This window comes from Arachis stenosperma, chromosome 5, assembly GCF_014773155.1.
Source record: "Arachis stenosperma cultivar V10309 chromosome 5, arast.V10309.gnm1.PFL2, whole genome shotgun sequence".
Lineage (NCBI taxonomy): Eukaryota > Viridiplantae > Streptophyta > Magnoliopsida > Fabales > Fabaceae > Arachis > Arachis stenosperma.
This window is the reverse complement of record NC_080381.1, coordinates 27834228-27841895: the sequence shown is the minus strand read 5'-3', so window position 1 is coordinate 27841895 and position 7668 is coordinate 27834228. Positions and strand designations below refer to the sequence as shown.

Sequence of the window (7668 nt, the reverse complement as noted above, 5' to 3'; positions counted from 1 at the left end):
AGTAATAAACCTTACGTGAGTAAGGGTCGATCCCACGGAGATTGTTAGCATTGAAGCAAGCTATGGTCATCTGTAATCTTAGTCAGGCAAACTCAAATATATATGATGATGAACGAAAATAACATAGAAGATAAGGATAGTGATACTTATGTATATCATTGGTGTAAGAGCTTCAGACAAGTATGAAGATGCCTTCCCTTCCGTCTCTCTGCTTTCCTAATGCCTTCATCCAATCCTTTCTTACTCCTTTCCATGGCAAGCTCGTGTAAGGTTTCACTGTTGTCAGCAGCTACCTCCCATCCGCGCAGTGAAAGCTAATGCACACACTCTGTCACAGTGCTGCCAATCACCGGTTTGGTTCCCTCCCCTACCGGAATAGAATAACTCTTTTGCGTCTGTCACTAACGCCCAGTAGGTTACAGGTTTGAAGCACGTCACAGTCATTCAATCATTGAATCCTACTCAGATACCACAGACAAGGTTAGACCTTCCGGATTCTCTTGAATGCCGCCATCAGGTCCTGCCTATACCACGAAGATTCCGAAGAATCCAAGAGATTTCACTAAGCCTCAGATGCTTGTGTAACAAGAATGGTTTGTCAGTCACCTTGTTCATGGGTGAGAATGGTGATGGGCGCATCATCACCTCATCATGTTGAAGAACAAGTGATATCTTGGATAAAGAACAAGCGGAATTGAATGGAAGAACAATAGTAATTGCATAATACTCGAGGTACAGCAGAGCTCCACACCTGTAATCTATGGTGTGTAGAAACTCCACCGTTGAAAAACATAAGATAAGGTCTAGGCATGGCCGAATGGCCAGCCTCCCAATGATCTAAGATAGCATAAAACTCAAAGATAGCTACCAAGATGTGTGTCAAATACAATAGTAAAAGGTCCTACTTATAGAAAACTAGTACATAGATGGTAAATGACATAAAAATCCATTCCGGGCCCACTGGTGGTGTGCTTGGGCTGAGCAATGAGAAATTTCGTGTAGAGACTCTCCTTGGAGTTAAACGCCAGCTTTAGTGCCAGTTTGGGCGTTTAACTCCCAATTAGGTGCCAGTTCCAGCGTTTAACGCTGGGATTTCTTGAGGTGACTTTGAACGCCGGTTTGGGCCATCAAATCTTGGGCAAAGTATGGACTATCATATATTGCTGGAAAGCCCAGGATGTCTACTTTCCAACGCCGTTGAGAGCCGCGCCATTGGCTTCTGTAGCTCCAGAAAATCCGCTTCGAGTGCAGGGAGGTCAGAATCCAACAGCATCTGCAGTCCTTTTGATCTGGATCAGATTTTTGCTCAGGTCCCTCATTTCAGCCAGAAAATACCTGAAATCACAGAAAAACACACAAACTCATAGTAAAGTCCAGACAAGTGAATTTTAACTAAAAACTAATAAAAATATACTAAAAACTAACTAGATCATATCAAAAACATACTAAAAACAATGCCAAAAAGTATACAAATCATCCGCTCATCACCAAGTCCTTAGGGGCATATGTGTGGAAGGCGCCCAATGGAGAATAGATTCCAAAGGCAAACCAGTCCAACTAAGAAGACTGGACCTCAAGCCTGTAGCTAGAGGATGGTTGGAGTTCATCCAAAGATCCATCATCCCTACAAGCAACCGATCTGAAGTCACTGTGGATCGGGCCATCATGATCCATAGCATCATGATTGGAGAGGAAGTGGAAGTTCATGAAGTCATTTCCAATGAACTCTACAAAATAGCTGATAAGCCTTCACACATGGCACGGCTAGCCTTCCCCCATCTTATATGCCATCTATGCTACTCAGCTGGAGTTATCATAGATGGAGATGTCTCCATTGAAGAAGACAACCCCATCACCAGAAAAGGATGGAGCAAACAAGAGAAGTTCCTCACGGCCATCAAGAAGAACATGAGGAAATTCATCATCAACAAATGCCTCAAGGAATGCACTTTCCTCCCAACAACTATTGGGAGCAACTTAATACCTCCTTAGAAGATTTGAGCCATAATGTTGAACAATTAAGGGTGGAACATCATGAGCACTCCATCATTCTCCAAGAAATAAGAGAAGATCAAAGAGCAATGAGGGAGGAGCAACAAAGGCAAGGAAGGGATATAAGAGTTGAAGAACATCATGGGTCCTTCAAGAAGAAGACGCCACTAAGGTGGATTCATTCCTGTTCTTTATTTCTTTCTGTTTTCGGTTTTTAATTATTGTGTCTATCTATTTTTTGTGTCTTTATTTCATGATCATTAGTATGTAACCATGCCTTAAAGCTATGAATAAAATCCATTAGTCCTTCACCTTTCTTAAAGAAAATGTTTTAATTCAAAAGAACAGAAGTACATAGTTTTCGAAATTATTATTGAATTTAATTTAATTATATTGATGTGTGACAATACTTTTTGTTTTCTGAATGAATGATTGAACAGTGCATATGTCTTTGGATCTTGTTGTTTATGAGTGTTAAAATTGTTGGCTCTTGAAAGAAGATGACAAAGAGAAATGTTATGATGATCTGAAAAATCATGAAATTGATTCTTGAAGCAAGAAAAAGCAGTGAAAAAAAAAGGGATCTAAAAAGAGTATATAGAAAAAGAAGGAGCAATAGAAAAAGCCAATAGCCCTTAAAACCAAAAGGCAAGGGTAAAAAGGATCCAAGGCTTTGAGCATCAATGGATAGGAGGGCCCAAGGAAATAAATCCAGGCCTAAGCGGCTAAATCAAGCTGTCCTTAACCATGTGCTTGTGTCATGAAGGTCCAAGTAAAAAGCTTGAGACTAAGTGGTTAAAGTCGTGATCCAAGGCAAAAGAGTGTGCTTAAGAGCTCTGGACACCACTAACTGGGGACTTTAGCAAAGCTAAGTCACAATCTGAAAAGGTTCACCCAGTTATGTGTCTGTGGCATTTATGTATCCGGTGGTAATACTGGAAGACAAAATGCTTAGGGCCACAGCCAAGACTCAAAAGTAGCTGTGTTCAAGAATCAACATGCTTAACTAGGAAAGTCAATAACACTATCCAAAATTCTAAGTTCCTAGAGAAGCCAATCACTCTGAACTTCAAAGGAAAAAGTGAGATGCCAAAACTGTTCAGAAGCAAAAAGCTACAAGTCCCGCTCATGTAATTAAATTAATATTCATTGATATTTTGGACCTTATAGTATATTCTCTTCTTTTTATCCTATTTGATTTTCAGTTGCTTGGGGACAAGCAACAAATTAAGTTTGGTGTTGTGATGAGCGGATAATTTATACGCTTTTTGGCATTGTTTTCATATAGTTTTTAGGATGATTAAGCTACTTTTAGGGATGTTTTCATTAGTTTTTATGTTAAATTCACATTTCTGGACTTTACTATGAGTTTGTGTGTTTTTCTGTGATTTCAGGTAAATTCTGACTGAAATTGAGGGATTTGAGCAAAACTCTGAAAAAGGCTGACAAAAGGACTGCTGATGCTGTTGGATTCTGACCTCCCTGCACTCGAAATGGATTTTCTGGAGCTACAGACCTCCAAATGGCGCGCTCTCAACGGCGTTGGAAAGTAGACATCCAGGGCTTTCCAGCAATATATAATAGTCCATACTTTATTCGAAGAATGACGATGTAACTTGGCGTTGAACGCCAAGTACACGCTGCTGTCTGGAGTTAAACGCCAGAAAAACGTCATGATCCGGAGTTGAACGCCCAAAACACATCATAACTCGAAATTCAACTCCAAGAGAAGCCTCAGCTCGTGGATAGATCAAGCTCAGCCCAAGCACACATCAAGTGGGCCCCGGAAGTGGATTTATGCATCAATTACTTACTCATGTAAACCCTAGTAGCTAGTCTAGTATATATAGGACATTTATCTATTGTATTAGACATCTTTGGTCTCAGTTTTGTTTTATTCTTCATCCTAAGAGACTATTGATCACGTTTTAGGGGGCTGGCCATTCGGCCATGCCTGAACCTTCTGCTTATGTATTTTCAACGGTGGAGTTTCTGCACACCATAGATTAAGGGTGTGGAGCTCTGCTGTACCTCAAGTATTAATGAAGTTCTATTATCTTTTATTCGGTCTCTATCTTATTCTTATTCCAAGATATTCATTCGTACCCAAGAACATGATGAATGTGATGAGTTAGATAACCCTCATCATCATTCTCACTGATGAACGCGCGTGATTGACAACCACTTCCGTTCTACATGCAACAGAGCTTGAATGTGTATCTCTTAGATTCCCCAACAGAATCTTCGTGGTATAAGCTAGATAGATGGCGGCATTTATGAGGATCCGGAAAGTCCAACCTTGTCTGTGGTGTTCCGAGTAGGATCCTGAGAATCCGGAAAGTCTCACCTTGTCTGTGTATTCCGAGTAGGATTCCGGTAATGAATGACTGTGACGTGCTTCAACTTGTAACCTGCTGGGCGTTAGTGACAGACGCAAAAGAGGGATTCTATTCCAGTAGGAGCGGGAACCAACCGGTGATTAGCCGTACTGTGACAGAGTACGTGAGCATTAGTTTTCACTGCGAGGATGGGATGTAGCCATCAGCCATGGGTGATGCCTCCAGACTGGTTAGCTGTGCGAGTGACAGCCGCATAGGATATTTCCCCGAGAGGATTGAAAGTAGCCACAGCTGATAGTGAACCCCTAACAAAGCTTGCCATGGAAAGGAGTAAGAAGAATTGAGTAGAAGCAGTAGGAGAGCAGGCGTCCTTGAGTCATACAGCATCTTCATATACTTAACTGATACCTCTACTAATGAATCTGCATAAGTATTTCTGTCCCTTTTTATTATATCATCTATTTTCTTATTTTATTATTAATTTTCGAAACCCATAACAATTTAATCTGCCTGACTGAGATTTACAAGGTGACCATAGCTTGCTTCATATCAACAATCTCTGTGGATTCGACCCTTACTCACGTAAGGTTATTACTTGGACGACCCAGTACACTTGCTGGTTAGTTGAACGAAGTTGTGAATTCAAGTAAAGAAAATAAACAGTGCCCTAAGAGTAAACATCATACTAAAGCTCAAAAGATAGTAATCACAATTTCGTCCACCATATCCCTATCTCTATCTTTATGCTTTATTCATAAATCATCCATAACCATTTGAATCTGCCTGACTGAGATTTACAAGATGACCATAGCTTGCTTCATACCAACAATCTCCGTGGGATCGACCCTTACTCGCGTAAGGTTTATTACTTGGACAACCCAGTGCACTTGCTGGTTAGTTGTGCGAAGTTGTGTTTATGCCATGGTATTGAGCACCAAGTTTTTGGATTCATTACCAGGGATTATTTGAGTTGTGAAAAGTAGTGATCACAATTTTGTGCACCAAGTTTTTTGCGCCGTTGCCGGGGATTGTTTCGAGTATGGACAACTGACGGTTCATCTTGTTGCTTAGATTAGGTATTTTTCAGAGTTCTTAAGAATGAATTCTAGTGTTTCAAGGTGATGATCTTATCATCACCAAAGCTGATTGATTCTCATCAATTTAGCTCTTGAATGCAATGTCCTGCTGAAGCTTGGCTATCCATGTCTAATTCCTTTAGACTAAAGCTTTAGACTAACATTGCATGATTCCTGGAATTCTCATTAAGAATTTTGATACCTTTATTTTCTTTTCCACTTAATTTTCGAAAAATCCAAAAAAATTACAAAACCATAAAAAACCAAAAATATTTTATGTTTCTTGTTAAGTCTAGTGTCTCATTTTAAGTTTGGTGTCTCGCATGCATTGTTATTTGATTTTAGTTGCATTTTGATTATTCCTCATTATTAAAAATCCAAAAATATTTTTAATTTGTGTCTTTTCAAGTCAATAATACAGAGAATTGAAGATTCAGAACATACAGCAGAGGAATTATACAGAAAAAGCTGGGCGTTCAAAACGCTCAGTGAGGAAGGCAAACTGGCGTTTAAACGCCAGCCAGGGTGCCTGGCTGGGCGTTTAACGCCCAAAAGGGTAGTGCTTTGGGCGTTAAACGCCAGAATGTACACCATTCTGGGCGTTTAACGCCAGGATGACACAAGAGGGAAGATTTTGTTTTAATGCAGATTTTTTTCAAGTTTTCAAAATTTTTCAAAATCAAATCTTTTCAAATCAAATCTTTTCAATCAAATCTTTTCAAAATTAATTTCTTTCCATTTTCAAAAATACTTGCTATCAATTAATGATTTGATTCAACATTTCAAGTATGTTGCCTTTTCTGTTGAGAAAGGTTTAATATTTGAATCATATCTTTTCTTGTTAGCCAAGTCATTAATTTTTAAAATCAAATCTTTTTAAATTGTTTTTCAAATCATATCTTTTCAATCACATCTTTTTAAAACCATAACTTTTCAATCATATCTTTTTGATCACATCTTTTTCAAAATAGTTTTCAATCGTATCTTTTTGATTTCTAATTTCAAAATCTTTTTCAAAAATCATTTGATTTATTTTCCACTCTTGGTTTTCGAAAATCAATTAGTGTTTTTCAAAATGTTTTTAAAATCTTTTACTTAATTTTCGAAAATTTCTTCCCCTCTTCTCACATCCTTCTATTTATGGACTAAGACTATTCCTCAATGAACAATTCGAACTCCATCTCTTGATAAGTTCGAATTCTCTACTTCTTCCTTCTATTTTTCTTTTCCTCTGACACCTCAAGAAATCTCTATACTGTGACATAGAAGATTCCACATTTTCTTGTTCTCTTCTCTTTCATATGAGCAGGAGCAAAGACAAAGGCATTCTTGTTGAAGCTGACCCTGAACTTGAAAGGACCTTGAAGCGAAAGCTAAGAGAAGCTAAGGCACAGCTCTCTGTAGAGGACCTAACAGAAATCTTCAAATAAGAAGAACCCATGGCAGCCGAAAATAACAACAATGCCAACAATGCAAGGAAGGTGCTGGGTGACTTTACTGCACCTACTCCCGACTTCTATGGGAGAAGCATCTCTATCCCCGCCATTGGAGCAAACAACTTTGAGCTTAAACCTCAATTAGTTTCTCTGATGCAACAGAATTGCAAGTTCCATGGACTTTCATTGGAATATCCTCATCAGTTTTTAGCTGAATTCTTGCAAATCTGTGACACTGTCAAGACTAATGGGGTTGACCCTGAGGTCTACAGACTTATGCTATTCCTTTTTGCTGTAAGAGACAGAGCTAGGATATGGTTGGACTTACAACCTAAAGAAAGCCTGAACTCTTGGGAAAAGCTAGTCAATGCCTTCTTGGCAAAGTTCTTTCCACCTCAAAAATTGAGTAAGCTTAGAGTGGAAGTCCAAACCTTCAAACAGAAGGAAGGTGAATCCCTCTATGAAGCTTGGGAAAGATACAAATAATTGATCAGAAAGTGTCCCTCTGACATGCTTTCTGAATGGAGCATCATAAGTATTTTCTATGATGGTCTCTCTGAACTATCCAAGATGTCATTGGATAGCTCTGTTGGAGGATCTCTTCATTTGAAGAAGACACCTACAGAAGCTCAAGAACTAATTGAAATGGTTGCAAATAACCAATTCATGTACACTTCTGAAAGGAATCATGTGAACAATGGGACAAATCAGAAGAAAGGAGTTCTTGAGATTGATACTCTGAATGCCATATTGGCTCAGAACAAAATATTGACTCAGCAAGTCAATTTGATTTCTCAAAGTCTGTCTGGAATGCAAAATGCACCA

At 39.0% G+C, this 7668-nt stretch overlaps 1 non-coding gene across 1 annotated transcript; it reads right to left on the bottom strand.

Moving 5' to 3' along the window:
* Nucleotides 1-7251: 7251 nt before the first annotated feature.
* LOC130983795 (small nucleolar RNA R71) lies at nt 7252-7359 on the bottom strand. The gene has a single exon (XR_009087770.1). It is a non-coding gene; the product is annotated as a small nucleolar RNA R71 (small nucleolar RNA).
* Nucleotides 7360-7668: the final 309 nt, after the last annotated feature.